This window comes from Camellia sinensis, chromosome 5 (genome assembly GCF_055761805.1).
Source record: "Camellia sinensis isolate YWXY chromosome 5, ASM5576180v1, whole genome shotgun sequence".
NCBI lineage: Eukaryota > Viridiplantae > Streptophyta > Magnoliopsida > Ericales > Theaceae > Camellia > Camellia sinensis.
The window spans coordinates 21,999,160-22,020,293 of record NC_138965.1 but is presented as its reverse complement, the minus strand read 5'-3'; the positions used below and the strand labels follow the sequence as shown (position 1 = coordinate 22,020,293).

The following is a 21,134-nucleotide window of genomic DNA, read 5'->3' as shown; positions in this document are numbered from 1 at the left end:
TTTGATTATGATAGAGATTTAATGTGGTAATTTTTAGTAGTAAAATATACATCAAAATTATGCCTTATCTTGTTGGGTGTTCTAAATTTTGAAAATTTATGCAATAAGATTTTTTTTTTCTTAAGTGAACATTGGGCGACATGGTAAATAGTCTAATGATTATGATTATTTATTAATTATTTTTTAAAAATATCTATTACATTTTTTATAATCAAATAGATATGATTGAGATATAGTCAAATATTTGACCCGATCATGACCACATATGCCAATTAATTTATCTAATACTTAAGTGTTTTCACCATCTAAAAAAAATTAGGTGTTTTTATTTTTATTTTTCTTTTTTTATTTTTAGTATAATAAGATAAGTATTTTTAATGTTTAATTTTTTTTAAAGTTTAATAAATAGTTATGATTAGGTTATAGTCAAAATGTTTAATCCATTTGGATTATGCCCATGCAATAGATGTTTTTAATTTTAACTTTTTAAATTTAGCCAATAGATATAATCCAATTGTAGTCAGGTCTAATCCCATTAAATTGTGTTACTTATATCAATAAGATAGTGTTTTTAATTTTTAAATTTAGCAAACATGATTAAAGGATGATTCAATGGAAAACAAATCGATACTATTAGTTGATCAGTTTTTTTCCATAACGAGTCTTAAGTTTTTTTTTCCCATAATAGCCATAACTAGCTAGTGTCTTTTTATGTAAAATTGGGTATGAATTATTGAATAAATACAAATATCAAGTCAACTTCCCCCATGTGGGGATACAATCAAAAGGAAAATGCTACCTATAATCTTTTTCCTTTTTTTTACTCCAAAATGAAAGTGAGCAGATCTCATTTACATTTATAAATGTGGACCTCATTATTTTGTGTCAACAGTTATGATTCGGACCTCACAAAATATCACCCCCACAATCACTACTCACTTCTGATTGGTCCAAGTAAGAAAAAAATAAAAAATAAAAAATAAAAAACAATACAAACACATAATTGATCCACATCACTATGGGGGTGGTGAGAGTCTCCCTAAAAGGGGGTCCCAAACATTTTTCTTGTGTCTATAAGTGAAAAATACAGATAAAAAATGTGATTATATGTAATATTGCTCAATCAAAAAAAATATAGTTTCCTCACCTCCTATTGATTGTTAAAAATAAAAATAAAAAATGAAAAATGAAAATAAAGAGATGGTCATAAAGATTTGGAGTACAAATGCATTTCAACAGATATCGTACCAACTTAATAGGTGTCTGGCTGTTTTAAATGTTTTTATTTTTCTTAGTTTTGATATGGACTTTAACTGGGTTTGGCCCAACAAGAACTATAATGATATAAAGAAGAGAATGGGACAATGAGACTTTGTAAACCACACTCAACACCACCCCACTCCATATGATGGTAAAGTTTGTGGATGTGATAAAATTTAAAAGCAAGTACATTTTCAAGTGGAGAGGACATGTGAACCAGTAAATAGTGTCTCTAGTTACTGTATAAATCTCTATATATCTCCATATATATATGCACAATGCAACAAAAGGGATGCCCAGCTAGAGAGATGAGAGAGAAGCCATGAATGATAAGGATGCTTCTTTAGGACTACTCTGTTAAAGTGGGGATGTTCTTTATCTTTTTTTGTTTTTTGGATTCTACACTTGCAAGTTAAGAAAACAGAAAGGTGATCTAGTATCATTTAATTGGCAGAGAAAACAACAAAACCATGTGAGACTTTTACGAGAAATATATATATATATATATATATTCGTATATAGTTATATAATTGGAGGAGGATTTAATCTTAGCTAGTGGAGACTGTTTGACACTATACTTGGATCATGAATTTTGGTAGTAATTTAAAAACAAAAAGAAAGAAAAAAAAAAAAAAAAAAAGAAGGTGAGTTTACATTTCATCCTCTTTTTCTTTTTTCCTTTATCAAATCTCTATCCCAACACAGTTTAATTGTAATACAAAATTTGGGTAGAATTTACATTTGAAAGAACTTGCAAGGGAATAGTAGTTAGTGCACAAATTTACATTTGAAAAGAAATTTACATTACATATGAGATAACAATGGAAAATTATTGGATGCTCCTGGAGGGTTGGTTACTTTGTCCTCACAAACAATTACATGACCCTTTTTATTCTTAAACTATCAATTTAAATAATTATTCCTTGTAACTATGGACAGTGCTATGATACACACCCTTTTGAGAAACTAATTATTTTAAAAATATTCAATAAAACACAAAATATAGCTAATTGTAATAAAACTATGTATCCCTAGAAACAACTAAGTTAAGCTATTACATGCACAATTATTTGAGTGTCGGCAAGTACATATTTTTTCAAAAATATGAACACAATTAATAATTTGAAATAAAATAAAATAAAATAAATAATTTAAGGGATGTAATTATTGAAATTGATAGTTCAAACCATAAGTGATACAAGAATATCATAATTTAAGAAACAAAATGAGTTTTTCACGATTATGTTATTTGTTCCCATAAGCTAAATTTGTAATTATTTGATTGATTTTATATTAGGGTAATGAGAAATAAAGTCATGTAATTAAATGAAACATGTCAAACATCATAATAGAGTAAAATTCACATAAGTTGGTGAAAGCCTAAAGGGGGACATTAAAGTTTCAACCATGATATGAGTGCAAAGGAGGTATCAAACAACTAAGAGTAATTGTGAGAATCAACAATCTGGACATAAATGAAAAAAATCGATTAAAGTTTCAACCATTAAAGTTTCACAAGGAAAAAAATCGATTTAGATCTAAGCTTAGCCATCAATAATTTGGACATAAATGATTTAGATCTAAGAGTAATTGTGATTATCAAAAAACTACGAACCAAGAGGCTAAAGCAAATATACATTCATCTATATATATATATATATATACAGGGAGAGAGAGAGAAAGAGAGAGAGAGAGAGAGCATACGCAGAGAGAGCCGTTGTCGTCGTCGGACCATCCAGAGCCGTTGTCATCGCCGCCGCACCGCCGCACCACCGCACTACCGCTACACAGAGCCGTTCGCCTTCGTAGGTCGGTTGAGGAATTTGGGGGAAAAAAAATGTTTCGAAGAATTAGGGATTTGGCTGAAATCATCGAGCGGCAAGATGAAAGGGAAGGGCGGGGCTAATTTTTTTTTTTTTTTACTTTTTGCGATGGTTCGTTTTACACCGTCGCCAATGGTTGCTAATTACATCATAAAACGACGCCGTTTTAATAAGCCCCTTTTTGCGACGGAATTTTGCCGTCGCAAATGGCCACTGTTTGCGACAGCAAACATATGCCGTCTCAAAAGTAATATTTTTTGCGACGGTAAAAAACGCCGTCGCAAATAATTCGGCATTTACTAACTATCCGCGTGGTTTTATTACCGACGGGACAAACGCCGTCGCTAACGCCTTTATTTGCGACGGTATAAGTTGCCGTCGCAAAAAACCATTTTTTGCGACGGGAGGCGCGCCGTCGCTATTGATTCCGTCTTGTTTGACCCCTTTTCTTGTAGTGGAAGAAAAATATCTTAATATAAAACTAATCATTTAATAAAAAGAGCCATAATATGTCATACTTAAGCTAAACAATATGAATAATATCTAACAACTGACTTTCGTTGATCCAAATATATATATATATATATATATGAATAATTATTCAAACTAAATATTGATAATTTTTATACCACACAATTATTAATGAAGTTCTCACATAAAAAATAGAATAGACAAAAGTGAGAAGAAAAACAATACAAAAATAAATAAATAAATAAAAGAATAGAAAAAAACATATATCAATTTAATAATTGTAATCAATCATTGTAATGAATTTTTGAGATATCATATATAACTAATAATTAGATCAATAGAGACTAAAAATGTATAGTAGTAGTTATACCAAATATTATAGGACAAATGATATATTTGAGAAACATTCATAATATATATATATATATATATATATATATATTTAATATAGTGAGTTAAAGTGAAGTGATTGATAATTGTAATATGCATGAATTATTCAATAAAAATTCTTTTCAAGTACTATCACAAATTGCATGAAAATGTTTATATATCTAAGTAGATTTTATGTAAACCTATATAGACCGTATGTAAATTTATATGAATTTGAATATGTTGCTTAAATAGATCTATCATTAAAATATATAATAGAATAAAGATGAAAAAAAAATTACATGAAATTTTATAGCTTCAAATAGATTACAATTAAAAAAATGATTGACCTTGAGGGATTACTCGTAAAGCTCTATGTATATTATAATCTTCTCTCAAGAGGAAAAATGAATAAACTATTGGGGTTAGGAGATATAAAATATTAATACCTTAAAGAAATTTTTATGATCACCATTGCGTTAAGAGGGAAAAAAAAAAAAAAAAAAATAGATGCTGGGGGTTTGTTTCCAATGTTGAGTTTTGTTGGTAGATATTCAAATTTATATGAAAAATTAATATAAAGATAATGTATTTTGGGGGTTTGGTGTTTGAATTCAAATTTAATTTTTGGATAAAGATATCATAGAAAATTAAAATTTAAAATTTTAACATCACATTTTTTTAAAATACAAATCAATAATTTTTTTTAAAAGCAAACATTTATTTGGTAAATGCTAACACTTATCTGGTTGTTTATTTATTACTTTTGACCTTTTTCATTTTTTTTTTGGTAAAAGAAAAATGATCCAATAGAAATTGAGTATGACATTTTGTAATTTTTTTTAAATGTAAAAATTCAAAAATTTTGGATCGAGATTTTAGATAGACACCCACAAAGATGTTATAGTGATTCCGGTTTTTTTTTTTTTTTTACCCCAACCTTTGTTATATTCTGGACTCGGGTTCCATGATTGTATGTTGTTGTCTACGTCTTGTTTCTTTCCTTTAATTCTTTGAATTTGAGTTTTGGGACTTGTTGAGCAAGTTTGGAACAGGTTGGTTGTTAGTTGGTTCAAATGGTTGTTGCCCAAATTTTGGCCTTTTCGCTCGAGCGAGCCTTGTGTAACTTGCCTCTTCGCTCAAGTGAGAACTGAGGGTCTTCAGGTTTCTTTCCCAGGCGTAGCCTTTCTGGGAAGATGTAAGTTCTTCACTCGAGCGAGTCTTCTTGTGCTCGAGTGAGCCTTGTGGAATTGTTTCTTCGCTCGAGCGAGACTTCTTGTGCTCGAGCGTGCGTCTGCGTCTATGGCAGACCTAAAGCTTTGCATTCTGCGCTCGAGCGAGGATTCTTGCGCTTGAGCGAGGTTACTTGTTGTGTTTGGTCGCTCGAGCAAAGGTCGCGTATATCAGTTTGCAGCAGAGTGATTTTACTTCACTTTTTGATCTCTTTTCTCCTAAAAACCCTAGATCGACTGTCTCTCTAAAACACTTTCTCTCTCTCTACAAATAACCCTAGATCTAAGTATCTCTCAACCTTTGTCCCTTTGTTAAAGTGTTGGAGCATCTCAAGGGCTTTCCTTTGATCCGAGCAAAACCAAATTTGAGGCATTCTTGAAGCTCTTCATCATCTCCTTTGGTCTCCTAGCTTTGAGGTAGGGATATTCTACTCTTTGTTATGAGTTTTAACCTAGGTATTTGTCATTTTATATAAATGGTGGGATTTGGAAGCATTTGGGTGATACTAGGGTTTGAACTTATGGTTTGAAAGAGGGGTTTACTATTTTGAGTTATGAGAATGTATGTTGGGCATTGAAGATAGGAATATATGGGTTAAAATGATGAAATTTAGACTTGTGGTGGACATTTAGAAAAAGGGGGGAAGGTTACCCTAATTTATGTTAAAGAATTATTTTGTATAAATATGAAATTGGTATGGAAAATATGAAATTGGGAGGATGTGTAAATGAGTGGTGTAGTTGGATTTGATAAATTACTCACCCATGGAAATTTGATAATTTACCTGTTTGATAGATTTATTTATCTATTTAGAAATATTTGTTTTAGGCTATCGGTGGAGGATAGCTATGATTGTTGTAGAAACTGCATAAGAATTAGGGAGATTGAAACAAATCAATTGAATTATGTCATTGAATATGACAGTTTGATTAAACCATTGAATATGTGATTTGATTAGTCATTGTATATGGCAACGAGTTTAAATACATTATATATGTATCATTGTTTGGGAGGAGATATGGGATGTACTCCATTGTGTGGTAGGAGATAGGGGATGGACTCCATTGAGAATTAAGTTGGCCATAGTGTCCAGGGTGAAAGTCACGAAATCTTATATATTTATGGGTGCCGGTTCCTTTGGATGTGATTCCATAAAATGGCAAGAAATAGAAGTGTTGGATGATGAATGTATTGGATTGTGAACCATTGAGTTGTAGTCTCATTTGGGTTGTTTTGATAATAATGCAATTGGTTAATAGATTTACCCGAAATGGATGAATGGAAATGAATTGAAGTATTAGTTATCTGTATTGAATGGCCTCGGAAAGAATATGTGTTGGTTAAGAATATTACACATTTATCTGATGTTGATATTTTAGTTAAATCTCATATATTGTTTAGCATATCTCTACTGGGCTTTGGCTCACCCTACTTGAGAAACCATTTTCAGGTACAGGTGGCATGCCGCCTCCAAGGTCTTAGCTTGGGAGGTGTAAGAGCTGAAAGCTCCGTTATGTTATTTTGTTTTTGATGTTAAATATTTATTCAAGCCGAGGGCTTTAATTGTAAAGAGCTTATGACTCTCTTTTGTTGTAACCAAGTTATCTCTTGGAAAGATATGCTTGTAGGGCATTTATTTTGTTGTTATCAATTAGAGTTACATGCTACAGTTTCAGGAATGAACATTTACGAAAGTGTAATGTATGTAATATCTTTTGCAATGTGGACTTTGATTAATGAAAATATAACCTTTCTACTACATTTATGGATCTTGTGCGTGGTTGATTTGTCACATATTTTGAGGGTGTTACAGATATTATCTAATCTATTTATTTATTTATTTATATAAAATAGTTAGGAATAAAAGTTGTGGGATTTATGGGTCCTTTTTTTTTTAATTTAAATTTACTTGATATAGTGATAGACATATGGGTTTCTATATACATATCTATACCTAAAACTCAAAGGAAAGATATTATTTGATTTTTTTATTGTTATCTTTTATATAACAACTGGGGAAAAGAGTGAGAAGATCTGAATAGTGAAAAGAGAGGTGAAGGGAGGTGTCACATATTTATTTATTTATTCCAAAATTATGAGAATTTAAGAATAAATGTAACGCCCCAAATTTTAGCCCAAATGATAATGCAACAATCATGGCTCTCTTAAAGGAAAACCAAATATAACTTTCCATACTTGCATTACATAATAATAATAGTTCCTCATGAGATATTACATTGATTCAACAATAAGTAAATTCCAAGGAATTTCCAATCTTCCAAGGCTTAAGCCCGGTACACAAAATGGTTATTCAAACCCACACATACATAGCCCCTAGCTTACAAATAGGATCATAGTAAATGAGAACTTTAGTGCTTTCAACACACACATTTCCACGCCCTCAATTAGGCGGATTCACCACGTCTTTTCCTTTACAAAAATCCAGTAGGGTGAGTATAAAGCCCAATAGGAAATCCTTAACAAAGTATATACATTTTATACAAGTCTCAAGAGATGAATGCACATGCCATGCCATGCCTTTTTGAAAATAAAACACATCTTCATCTTTTGAAAACCATCATGCTCAATGATGTTATGCAACTTCAACTGATCAAAATTTATCAATTTAACTAAAGGGGGTGGTAAATACAACTCTGGTAATCCCTATGTCGGTGTCTGCAAGTAGACTATACGAGTACTACCAATTGTCATTTTTACCGGTATTAACCGGAAGGCTCGACACCTATCCGCGCGACTTTCTGGTCTTTCACCAAGGACACTCAGGCCAACTTAAACAATTTTATCTACACCACCTATCAAGACTTACCACCGTTTTTATCCCAAAACCATTTCATGAAAACCCATTTCCCAACATTCTTTTGTCAATGCAAATTTTCAAAGCTTAACATAGTCCAATGAATTGAAATGCCAATGTACGCCTAAGAGTGCAATGTAACATTACTTCCATATGCAATTGTTCCACACAATATACCATTGTGATCAAAATTTCCAATCCTCTTTTCAACACAATTCCACAAGATGAATATATATATATATATATATACTTTTATATCTAATTCATTCAAGAGAATAACGTAATTCCCACATTTCGAGTAATCTCAACAATTTAGTCAATTCAAGACTAAATCAACATTTTGACAACAATTTCCAAAATAAACAACATTTCTCATCTTTTTCACAAAATTCGTCATTTATATATAAATAAACAATTTTCAAAACATCAATTTATTTTGGTACACAAAATAAATATGACAACATCTTCCAAGGATTTTCAACATCTTTCAAAGAAAGACCCAATTTCTAGGTTTTCTCACCAAAACCATTCATCTCCAAAATATTTAGAAGAATCTCCCCAAAATCATCTTTCTTCAATCAATATGGTTCAAAACCTTCAATTTCTATTTTAAAAGGAAAAGAAATTAAACCCTCTTTCAAAATCACCCATCTTCTTGAAATTAACAATCAATTTCTCAAAGTTAATCAAAGGATGATTTTGAAAATCACCTAGATCTTGCAAAAACATATATATAACTCTAAGAAAATCTCTACCTCAAGTTTTGAAGAAGAAATGAGATGAAACCTCCAAAATCAACGGTGTCGAAACTCAATCTTCACCGCACACAATGAAGCCCTCGAGATGATAACCAACTTTGGTGAAGAACTAAGGTCTAAATCCCAATGGATTTGGAGAAATCAAAGAGAGAAGATAACTTCTAGAGAGAGAAGCTCCTGATCTAGAATTTTGGAGAGTTTTAGAGAGAGAGAAGACTGAAAAAATGATATGAAATATCAGATTCACGAACTGATATAAAATGGTCTGTACGAGTGTGGAATGCCTCGCTCGAGCGTCAAATACACTAACCCAGAACATTTGCAGACAGGTCAAACTTCTGAAACCAAACATTCTCCGCTTGAGTGCATAAACGACTACTCGAGCGGACAAGCAACTTCGAATGCATTTTGCATTTTTGTTTTGGGGTGCTGCCCCTCAGCCCCGCTAGGGCGCTGCCCTAGGACCCACCAAGCGGCGTTGCCCCCTGGACCCCTGCGAACTGACCGGGTAGCTCGATCCCCGACCAGCCCAGTCGAAGTGGCAAAACATGAAAGAAGGATCGAAATCGGGATCGCTACAATAAACATTTGGAGACTTTTGACATAATAACTACATTTGCTATATATATATATATATAGATATCATGCAAACACCTAACAAATTTAGGCTTTGTTTGGTAGTAAACTTTTTGGCAAAAAAAGCACAAAAGACAAAGTAGGCTAAATAAGTCAATAAAACAAAATGTTACATTTAAATTATAATCATTTCAATTTTTCTCATAAAAGTTAAAAAAATCAAAAAAATTAAATCAATTTTTTTTTAATTCTAAGTTTAAATAGCCAAAAAAATTAAAAAATCAATTAAAAAAGAGTGCTGCTTTTAGCACCCCATAAATTATTTTGAACCCACCAATTTTTAGCCTTTTTTTTATTACAATAATATTTTCAAATAAAATTACTACAAAGGAGATCAATAATTTTGGGACACCCCATCTCACAATTAAATCTACACACCCACCATATCATGAATTAGGATTTATGAGAGTACCCACCTCCATCACTACCATTTATCTTCCCTAAATCACATCTTCAAAACCTACCCACCCTCAAAACCTTGAAAATCCTTTGGTGACAATATTTCGGCGGTAACGATGACAACCATTTGATTACCTATACTTCTCTAGTAATGACAATGAGTGGAAGTTTTTCTGGCAACTAACACTTCATAAGACGAGAGGAGTATAACAATAAAAGTTTAGAAGAGGTTCATAACTTTGATGTTGTTCTTAACTTAGAGGAGGTTAGCCTTGTAAGAGTAAGTTTCTTGAAAAAAATGCAAAAATAATAAAAATTGTTCGTCATTTTTTTCGGGATTGAACTCTCAAACATATGATCAAAATTCGGGAACACAAGCTCGAACATTGCTTATTTGTTTGGAAATAGGTAACCGAACATTTTTCATATGTTCGGACCTTTTTTATTGATCACATTTTGAAATTTAATTTGTATTATTATTTATTTCAGGATGATAGCGAGTCAATAGTTAAAATTCTTAACATTTGCAATTTTTTTTTTTTTTCAAGTTTGGGAATACATGCCCAAACATTATTTATTTGTTCGAAAACACATTCCCGAACATAGCTTGTTTGTTCAGGAATGCAGGTCCGAACATGAAGGAAACTCGCCATTTTTGGGTACACAACAACTCTGTTTTGTTTATGTGTAACGTCCCAAATTTCTAGCCCAAATGATAATACAACAATCATGGCTCTTTCCAGGAAAACCGAATATAAATCTCCAAACTTACTTTACATGATACAATAGTTCTTCATGCAACAATATATTAATCCAACAAGAAGTAAATAAACAAATAAATAAATACCCCTAAGGGCTTTACAAGTTTCCAAGGTTTGAGCCTGGTTATACAAAACGGTTATTCAAACCCACACGAATACAACCCTTGGCTTACACAGAGTCACAGCAAAATGAGAGTCTCATACTCTCAACACACATTTCCTAGCCCTTAGTTAGGCGGCATCGCCACATCTTTTCCTGCACAAAAATCCCGTAGGGTGAGCATAAACCCTAGTAGGAAATCCTTAACAAAGTATATACATTTTATACAACTCTCAAGAGCTGAAATGCACATGCCATGTTGTGCCCTTTTGAAAGAAAGTCAATTCTTCGTCTTTGAAAACCATCATGCTCAATGATGTCATGCAATTTCAATTCTTCAAAACTTAACAATTCATTTCAAGAGCGGTAATACGACTCTGGTAATCCCTAGGTTGGTGTCTGCAAGTAGACTATACAAGTACTACCAATTTGTCATTTTTACCAGCATTGATTGGAAGCTCGACACCTATAATCTGCCATTTTTTACCAGTATTAACTGGAAGGCTCAACACCTATTCAATTTCATCTACACCACCTATCAAGACTTACCATCGTATTTACCCCAAAACCAATTCTTGGAAACTTGTTTCTCAACATTTTTTTCTCAATGCAAGTTTTCAAATCAACTTTCAAAGTTTAATGTAATCAAATGAATTGATATACCAATAACACAAGATGAATATAAATACTTTTATTCCGATTCATCATCTAAGGAATAACACAATTCTCTCTTCTCAAGTATCCTCAACAATTAGTCATTTCAAGACTAATTCAACATTTTGAATAATAATTTCCAAAATGAACAACAATTCCCATATTCCCTGAAATTCATCATTTATATAAATATAAATAAAAAATTTTCGAAACATCTATTTATTTTGACACACAAAATAAATATAACAATATCATTCATAGATTTTCAGTCTCTTTAAAAAAAACTCCAAATTTTAGGTTTTCTCACCAAAACTATACAACTCAAATCTTTTGAAAGAAAACTTTCCAAAATCATCTTTTCTTCAATCAACGAAGATCAAAACCCATAAGATCATTTTAAAAGAATAAGAGACAAACCCACTTTCAAAATCGCTCAACTTCTTGAATTAACAATCAATTTTCAAAGCTATCGAAGAATGATTTCGAAAGTCATCTAAATCTTGCAAAAATATATATATAACTCTAAGAAAATCCCTACCTCAAGTTTTGAAGAAGAAATGCGATGAAACCCCCAAAATCAACGGTGTCGAAACTCGATCTTCACCGCACACAATGAAGCCCTTGAGAAGTTAACCAAATTTGATGAAGAACCTATGGAAAAACTCTAATGGATCTTGAGAAATTAAGGTTTTGATCCAATTTGGCATAGGGAAATGTAAAGAGAAGGGAGAGGAAATGTTTTTAGAGAGAGATATACAAAAGTGATCTGAAATATCAGATTCACGAACTAATAAAACATGGTTCGCTCGAGCGTAGAAAGCCCTGCTCGAGCGTCGAATACACCTTCCCTATGTTTTTGCAGACAGGTCAAATTTCTGGAACCAAACATTCTCCACTCAAGCGCATAAACGGCCACTCGAGCGGAGAAGCAACTTCGAATGCATTTTGCATTTTTACTTCGGGGGCGCTGCCCCTCGACCTTGCCAGGGCGCTGCCCTCGAACCCGCAAAGGGGCACTACCCCCTGGACCCCTACGAGCTAACTGGGCAGCTCGATCCCCGACCTGCCCAGTCGAAGTGGCAACATATGAAAGAAGGGCTGAAACTAGGATCGCTATAACCTTCCCCCCTTAAAGAATTTTGTCCCCGAAATTTCAAACCAAACTACCCAAACAAAGGGGTTTCTAGCGATCAAAACCACACTATTTCATTTTCAAATCACAATACTAACTCTCAACCAAATTCCACTATTTCCACCATGGTTATCTCATTAACAACAACCTCCCAAATATGCATAAACATGAAATTTCATAAAAAGTAATGGCAAATGTCAACAACCTTATGCTTAAAACAACAACGCACATATCAACATGTGATTAACAACTTTAAATATGTTTCCCTCAACACTAGGGAATATTACAAAGAAAAGAAACTTAAGCATTTTCAAACAAATCTAGATATTTGGAGCGGACTTCCGCCTCCCGTTCCTACGTCGCTTCTTCAATCCCATGGTGTCTCCACAACACCTTTACCAACGATATAGTTTTGCGCCGTAGCACTTGCTCCTGGGTATCTAATATTTGAACCAGTCGTTCTTTGTAAAAGGCATCCTCATCTACCTCCAAGTCAACCCAATGAAGAACATGAGAAGGGTCGGGTTCATACTTCCTAAGCATAGATACATGAAATACGCTGTGAACTCCCGAAAGTTGTGGCGGTAAAGCTAACCGGTATGCCACTTCTCTAATTCACTCTAAGATCTCAAAAGGCCCAATAAACCTTGGAGATAATTTTCCACTCTTACCAAATCTCATCAAACCCCGCCTTGGTGAGATTTTTAGAAACACATGGTCACTAACTTCAAAAGATAAAGGTCGTCTCCTCTTATCGGCGTAACTCTTTTGTCGGCTTTGGACCGTAGCTAACCTCTTCTGAATGAGAACAACTTTCTCGGTTGTCTTTCTAACAATTTCTAGACCCAGTAACGGTGCATCACCCTCTTCGGCCCAACAAACCGGTGATCTACAAGGTCGGCCATACAACGCCTCAAATAGTGCCATCCTAATGCTAGCTTGGTAACTATTGTTGTAAGCAAACTCAATCAATGGTCAGTGCCTTTCCCAAGGCCCCTTAAAATCAAGGACATAAGCTCTAAGCATGTCCTCCAAAATCTGAATGGTACGTTCCGATTGTCCATCGGTTTGGGGATGAAAAGTGGTGTTAAGAGTCAATTTAGTTCCCAACGCTTCTTGAAGGCTTTGCCACAACCGAGCAGTAAAATGAGGATCCCTATCCGACACAATAGTCACAAGGACTCCATGAAGTTAAGCTATCTCTCTAACGTACACCTCTACCAAGCGTTCAATTGAGTCGCTAGTGCACATCGAAATGAAATGGGTAGACTTAGTCAACCTATCAACAATCACCCAAATGGTATCATTGCCTCGTTGTGTTCTAGGAAGCCCAACTACAAAATCCATGGTAACACGCTCCCATTTCCACTCGACTATATGTAAGGGTTGTAACAAACCCGCTGGTCTTTGGTGTTCGGCCTTCACTTGTTGACAAGTGAGGCACTTCGATACAAATAAAGCAACATCCCGTTTCATACCCCTCCACCAAAATTGACGACTAAGATCATGATACATTTTAGTGCCTCCCGGGTGTACCGCAAGGCTTGAGTGATGAAACTCCCGAAGTACTTCCTCTCTACAAGATTCTGGTACAAACAAATGGTCTAGGTAATGAATACTTAGATTCGAGTGAACTTTCAAACCTTTATCTTCCTTTCCATTGGAAATCTTAACACGGATTGATTCCACATCACGGTCTCCTCGTTGTGCCTCTATGACCTTACTATCCAAGGTAGGCTGAGCATTCAAAGTAAACAAGGTAGCACTCTTTCCAGACCCACCCAAGTGCAAATCAAACTTGCCAATAACATCTAGCATATCCCATTCCCGAATGGCCACACTTGCCAAGCTACTCACAGATTTTCGACTCAAAGCATCGGCAACCACATTGGCCTTCCCTGGATGATAGTGTAACTCAAAGTCATAATCCTCCATAAATTCTATCCATCTCCATTGTCGTAAATTCAAGTCTTTTTAAGAAAACAAATACTTTAGACTCTTATGATCGGAGAAGACTTCAAACTTCTCACCGTACAAGTAATGCCTCCAAATTTTCAAAGCAAAAATCACCACTGCTAATTCTAGATCATGGGTGGGGTAATTTTTCTCATGAGTTTTCAATTGTCGTGAACCGTAGGCCACAACTTTTCCCTCTTGCATCAAGACACAACCAAGTCCAACTCCGGACGCATCATAATAGATAATGTAATTCAAACCCCTTTCTGGAATTATAAAAACCGGTGCGGTAGTCAATCTAGTTTTAAGCTCTTGGAATGACTTTTCACAAGCCTCACTCCACACAAATTTGATACCCTTTCTAGTCAACCTAGTCAAAGGTACAACTAGTCTAGAGAAGTCCTTTACAAAACGTCGATAATACCTCGCTAATCCCAAGAAACTCTAGATTTCAAAAACATTCTTTGGTTGTTCCCAATCTTGTACGACATCTATCTTTGAGGAGTCCACAGTCACTTCATCTCTAGACACTACATCCCCAAAAACTTCACCTCTGTCAACTAAAACTTGCATTTTTCAAATTTGGCATACAATTGGTGCTCACTAAGTAAACCAAGCACTACCCGCAAATGAGTTTTGTGTTCCTCTTCAGAGGTTGAATAAGTCAAGATGTCGTCCACAAAGACAACCACAAAATGGTCCAAGTATTCCCAAAAAATTATGTTCATCAAATCCATAAAAGGAAGTCGGTGCATTGGTCAACCCAAAAGGCATTACAAGGAATTCATAATGGCCATAACGAGCATGAAAGGCCGTTTTCTGAATGTCCTCCTCCCGGACTCTTAACTGATGGTATCCCGACCTCAAATCTATTTTTGAGAAGCAACGAGACCCTCTAAGTTGGTCAAACAAATCATCTATTCTGGATAGAGGATACTTGTTCTTAACTGTAGCTCTATTCAACTTGCGGTAATCAATACACAACTGCAATGATCCATCCTTCTTCTTCCTAAAGAAAGCCGGCGCTCCCCAAGGTGATGTACTAGGGTGAATGAAGCCCTAGTCTAAAAGTTCTTGGAGTTGAATCTTCAACTCATGCAATTCGGCGGGTGCAAATCTATACAGTGACATGGAAGTCGGTGTCGTGCCAGGCACTAATTCAATGGAGAACTCAATCTCCCGGTGAGGTGGTAAACTAGTAAGATCTTCTGGAAAGACATTCAGGTATTCACAAACTATCCTTGGTAACTCAACACGAGCCCCGTCACTCTTAGTATCCAAGAGAGTTGCAAGAGGGCCACTAAGCCTGCTCCTATTACGAGGGTCAACAACTGGCGACAAGGCTCTATCAACTCGGTTCCCCAGAAAATAGAAACGATTACCACCCGAAGTGCACACCAGAACTCTCTGACGGTAACAATCAATCATAGCTTGATAAGAACACAACCAATCCATGCCTAAAATGGCATCAAAACTCGACATATCTAGCAACACAAAAGCAAATGGAAGTCGACGCCCAAAAACTTCTATTTCACAATCATGACAACCTCGATCTAAATAAACTGTACCCCCAACAGGTGACTCTACTCTGAGTGGAGGCACTAACCGTGCTACCTCTAACCCCAATGCAGAAGCAAATGCAGTAGATATAAACGAATGAGACGCACCTGTGTCTATCAATACATTAGCTAAAGAATTACACATAACAAAAATACCTCTCACAACTGAGGATTCTGGCAACTGCTCTAGCACGGTAACAGCATACACACGCCCCTGTGGCCCCTTGCTGTCCCTCTCGGAGCATAGGCCTGTTGTACTGACTGAGCCGTAGCGGTTCCCTGATTAACTCGTGAAGCTTGGACTGATTGAGCCTGCTGGTGGCTCTGAGTCTGCCTTGACCCTGATGTGCCAAATGCGCCTCCTAACTGTGGACAAGTTCTCTTCATATGCCTCGGTTGACCACACTAACAACAATTAAACCCCTAACCTTTATTCTGAGACTGACTGACTTTGAGATCGGCTAGGTGGTGGTACTATTAACTCTCCTCCTTCCTTCTGTGGGCATGAGAAGGCTTTGTGACCCGATTGGCCACACTTGAAAAATGAGAAGCTACCCAATGCACTTTTTCCCAGACCTGCACTAGACAAAGGAAAAGTGGATCTAGGCTGCGGTGGTTGGGACTGGGATGGATAGTTGTTACTGCTCTTCTTGTTCTGCCTATAGTGTCCTTGAGACTCTTGGCCCCTAGACCTCGAACTCTGAATCCTCTCCTCTTCGGCTTGTATGGAAATTTCTGCGTGTGTCGCTATCTCCACAAGACGGTCATATTCCCAAATCATATTTCCGACAAGCTTGAACATAATTTTTATTTTCAATTTCTTTTCAAATTCAATGCAACAACGCTCTTCTGTTGCCACAAACTCTGGTGAAAACCTGGACAAACTAGAGAACACCGCCTCAAACTCGGCCACAGGCATGCCGAGTTGTTTGAGGTCTTTAAACTCTTGCCTCAATCTCTCCCTAACAGTGGGAGGTATGTACTTATCTTGGAAAGTAACTACAAAGGCTTCCTATGTTGGCTCCACTCTACCCTTGGCATATTTCCACCATTGACCCGCATCTCCCTTAACGTAGTAACCCGCTAGAGGCACTCTTAGTTCACTATCTTCGATGTGAAGCATCTCAAATGTCTTTACAGTTTGTTCGAGCCATTTATCCGCTTTCTTGGGCTTGGGGCCACCATGGAACTCATCCAGTTTGGCCCGCAAGAACTCTCTAGTAAGGAAACTCGCCCTTGACTCTGTGGTGTTCTCTCGGGCTTGATTCTCCACCTTCAACAAGTTCATAGACTCTTTTAAAGCCCCTGCCATTTCTTGAGCTAGGGCCCCCATTGCGGTTTGACTCACTTGTCCCACTTGCTCGGCCACATTAGCTTGGCCTGCTTGCTCAGCCATATTAGCTTGGCCGAACCCTTCTTCTTACACTGGAACCCTATGAACCGGTACCTCATGCACACCTCAGCGAGCCCTACCATGCCTCTCACCTTTACCACCACGGACTTGACCCCTTTTTGACATCCTAATAAAGGACACAAGAGAAATAATTTAGCACATTAACTCATATGTGCTCGTAACTTGACTCGCACGTTCGACTACAACGATTCCATATATTTCTTTACCATATACACGATTCAATTTCACTCCACATAAGCACTTAGTCATGTAAACACATACAGACTATTCTTTTATGATGAAATTTGTCCCACGAAAAACCAAGAATTCTTAGTAGAACGAGTATTGATCAAGAACCCTTCTAATGAGACCTCAAGGAATTTAACAGGCGCAAACAATATCCCAAAAGTCCAGTCCCATACCCATTTAGTCACATAAGCATGTTATCACATAGTCACAAAATGCATAACACTTCCTAAGCATGCTAAATGAACCCATTGTGGTTAAACAACCACCTCCCACGAGCTCCAAGTATTCAAACTTGGTAGCTCGGATACCAAGTTGTAACGCTCCAAATTTCTAGCCCAAATGATAATACAACAATCATGGCTCATTCAAGGAAAACTAAATATAAATCTCCAAACTTACATTACATGACACAATAGTTCTTCATGCAACAATATATTAATCCAACAACAAGTAAATAAATAATCCCAAGGGGTTTACAAGTTTCCAAGGCTTGAGCCTGGTTACACAAAACAGTTATTCAAACCCACACACATACAACCCTTGGCTTACACAAAACAGTTATTCAAACCCACACACATACAACCCTTGGCTTACACATAGAGTCACAGGAAAATGAGAGTCTCGTACTCTCAACACACATTTCCTCACCTCTAGTTAGGCGGTATCACCACATCTTTTCCTGCACAAAAAACCCGTAGGGTGAGCAAAAAGCCAAATAGGAAATCTTTAACAAAGTATATACATTTTATACAACTCTCAAGAGATGAAATGCACATGCCATGCTATGCCCTTTTGAAAGAAAATTACATCTTCGTGTTTGAAAACCATCATGCTCAATGATGTCATGCAATTTCAATTCTTCAAAACTTAACAATTCATTTCAAGAGCGGTGAATACGACTCTGGTAATCCCTAGGTTGGTGTTTGCAAGTAGACTATACAAGTACTACCAATTTGTCAATTTTACCAGCATTAACTGGAAGACTCGACACCTATAATCTGTTATTTTTATCAGTATTAACTGGACGGCTCGACACCTATTCAATTTCATCTACACCACCTGTCAAGACTTACCATCGTATTTACCCCAAAACCAATTCATGAAAACTTGTTTCTCAACATTCTTTTCTCAACGCAAGTTTTCAAAACAACTTTCAAAGTTTAATGTAATCAAATGAATTGATATGCCAATAACACAAGAAGAATATAAATACTTTTATTCCAATTCATCATCTAAGGAATAACATAATTCCCTCTTCTCAAGTATCCTCAACAATTAGTCATTTCAAGACTATTTCAACGTTTTAAACAATAATTTCCAAAATGAACAACAATTCACATATTCCCTGAAATTCATCATTCATATAAATATAAATAAGAAATTTTCGAAACATCCATTTATTTTGACACACAAAATAAATATAACAATATCATTAATGGATTTTCAGTCTCTTTAAAAAAAATCCCCAAATTCTAGGTTTTCTCACCAAAACTATATAACTCAAATCTTTTGAAAGAAAACTTTCCAAAATCATCTTTTCTTCAATCAACAAAGATCAAAACCTATAAGATCATCTTAAAAGAACAAGAGACAAACCCACTTTCAAAATTGCTCAACTTCTTGAATTAACAATCAATTTTCAAAGCTATCAAAGGACGATTTCGAAAATTATCTAGATCTTGCAAAAATATATATATAACTCTAAGAAAATCCCTATCTCAAGTTTTGAAGAAGAAATGCGATGAAACCCCCAAAATCAACGGTGTCGAAACTCGATCTCCACCGCACACAATGAAGCCCTCAAGAAGTTAACCAACTTTGATGAAGAACCTATGGCAGAACTCTAATGGATCTTGAGAAATCAAGGTTTTGATCCAATTTGGCATAGGGAAATGTAGAGAGAAGGGAGAGGAAATGTTTTTAGAGAGAGAGATATACAAATGTGATCTGAAATATCAGATTCACGAACTAATATAACATGGTCCGCTCGAGCATGGAAAGCCCCGTTGGAGCGTCGAATACACCTTCCCAGTACTTTTGTTGATAGGTCAAATTTTTGGAACCAAACATTCTCCACTCGAGCGCATAAACGGCCGGTCGAGCAGACAAGCAACTTCGAATGCATTTTTGCATTTTTGCTTCAAGGGCGCTGCCCTCGGACCCGCTAAGGGGCACTGCCCCCTCGACCCCCACCAGCTGACTGGGCAGCTCGATCCCCGGCCTGTCCAGTTGAAGTGGCAAACACATGAAAGAAGGGCTGAAATCGGGGTTGCTACATTATGGTTCTCCCACAATTCTCACCACACACACAGCTACCCACACCGCCACAGTCCCAAGACAAAGATAGAGAGAAGAAATGGAGGACATGTTATGGTAGAAACGAGAGCACATCAAAATGCTATACCATGTTAAACAAGAGCAATTGATCAACAAGTTAGCATATCAGATGGCCCAAATGAGATTAAAAACAAAAAATACAGATGTCTCTCTCTTTATTTGTAGTAGTTAGTCAAAAGCCTTTACTATGTTGTAGCTTATATGAACATAGATAGTATTCTTCTTCTTCTTCTTCTTCGTGGGTTTTGAAAAGGATGAGACTCTTTTTATTTTTAGTAGGTTTTGTTAGGGTTTTTTGAAAGGGAGGTTTTTTTTTGGATGTGGAGTTGTGGGGGTTGTGCATTTAATGGGTAGAATGTTTAAGGATGATTTTGGTATTATTTAGGGAGAGAAAAGAAATTTTTAAGGTTTTCAAAATTTATAAATGGGGGGTCCAAAGAAATGAGAGTCCAAAATAATTCATGGCGTGCTAATAGTATCACTCTTAAGAAAACCAATTGTCAAATGAGGGCTTACACACAATTTTAACATATTCTCTCTATTTTTATTTTTATTTTTTCAGCATCCGCATGTTATGGGTACCAAGACAAAGGAGTGATGATAGCCGTGGCAAGTGATGCCATAGGAGGGAAGGCGGCGTGTGGAAGAAACTACAAAGTGACATGTACGGGTTCGACAAATCAAGGTGTGCCACGTCTTTGCACCGGTAAGAGTGTAGTAGTAACCATTGTCGATTACTGTCCACCTGGCTGCCGTGGAACCATCGATCTTTCTCAAGATGCTTTCGCCATAATTGTTGACCACAACGCGGGCAAAGTGAATATCGAATATTCCCAGTAAGCTAGACTGACTCGCATTCACGATATACATACTAATCACTTTGTTTGGGTTGAATTTTTTAAAAACACTTTTTAGAAAATTTTATTTTCTTATTTTTTGTATTTTTTTTGTTTTATTGAGTTTTTAAAAATATTTTAAGCAATTTTTTTAATTTTTAAACACACCAAACATAAATACACCTAAAAAGTATAATTTTTGTGATTTTTTTTTGAAAAATTCACTGAATACCAAAAATACAAAAAAAAAAAAAAAAAACCAAAATTCAGTACATTTTTCGTATTTATTAATTTTTTGAAATATTTTTTCATAAATATTTTACTTTTTAGACACATCTAAGATACATCTAAAAAACTAAAAAAAAATGCTTAAAACTTTAAAAATATACACTG

General features: G+C 35.6%; 1 pseudogene; it reads left to right on the top strand.

Annotated features, from left to right (window-relative positions):
- Positions 1-20,251: 20,251 nt before the first annotated feature.
- On the top strand, positions 20,252-20,745 carry LOC114289468 (EG45-like domain containing protein pseudogene; annotated as a pseudogene).
- Positions 20,746-21,134: the final 389 nt, after the last annotated feature.